The sequence below is a fragment of the Sinocyclocheilus grahami genome, unplaced genomic scaffold, assembly GCF_001515645.1.
Source record: "Sinocyclocheilus grahami isolate Dianchi unplaced genomic scaffold, SAMN03320097.WGS_v1.1 scaffold18825.1, whole genome shotgun sequence".
NCBI classification, from domain to species: Eukaryota; Metazoa; Chordata; class Actinopteri; order Cypriniformes; family Cyprinidae; genus Sinocyclocheilus; species Sinocyclocheilus grahami.
The window spans coordinates 3,010-3,627 of NW_015517309.1; the positions used below are offsets into that span (position 1 = coordinate 3,010).

General features: G+C 29.6%; 1 protein-coding gene across 1 annotated transcript in view; it reads right to left on the bottom strand.

The window, feature by feature from the left end:
• The window catches only part of LOC107579647 (guanylate kinase-like), a 3,131-nt gene extending 2,760 nt beyond the window's left edge, over positions 1-371 (bottom strand). Inside the window, exon 1 of the mRNA XM_016265452.1 lies at positions 305-371. The gene's annotated coding sequence lies outside the window, so the exon portion shown is untranslated. The remainder of the gene's footprint in view (positions 1-304) is intronic.
• Between the last annotated feature and the right edge of the window lie 247 nt (positions 372-618).

Here is a 618-nt window from a genome sequence, read left to right on the forward strand (position 1 = left end):
TTTTTTAAAGACAATATGGAATTTCAAAACTAAAATTCACTGTCAAATGTATTATGTATAATATTTTAAGGATAGTTGAAAATTTAATTAAAAACAAATTAATGTGCTTCTGCAAATTGAAGAAATAAAAATATGTGTGTCCAGTATATTCTTTTTAGATTGATCACATTTCATCCATGTTTAATAACAAAACCTTCTTATCATGAGACAGTCTTGCCTATAGTTCCATTTACATTACAATAAACCAAAAATTTTGACCTCTAATTTTTGAACACCAGGAAAAATAAGCAAAGACAGCTCTTACCTTGTCTGTGCAGGTTAGATGGTGAAGTGAGTATGTGTGTGTGTGTTTCTAACTCACTGACACAGCTTACTGCCAGTGACAATTACCACCTCCTCCGTTTACTCAGCCAATCAAATTGCTGCTCATGTGTATCTGTTGTTATGACAGAGATAAGTAGTTACTAATCATACTAAATTTTGAAAAGCCATAATCAATTGTTTTTTTTTCTGAGAAATAATGGTGAAAATGTTCAAAAGCTTTTTGTAGTCAAGATTTATGTCCATATTAACACCAGCCTGAGAAATGTTCAATATATAACTAAATATATATATATA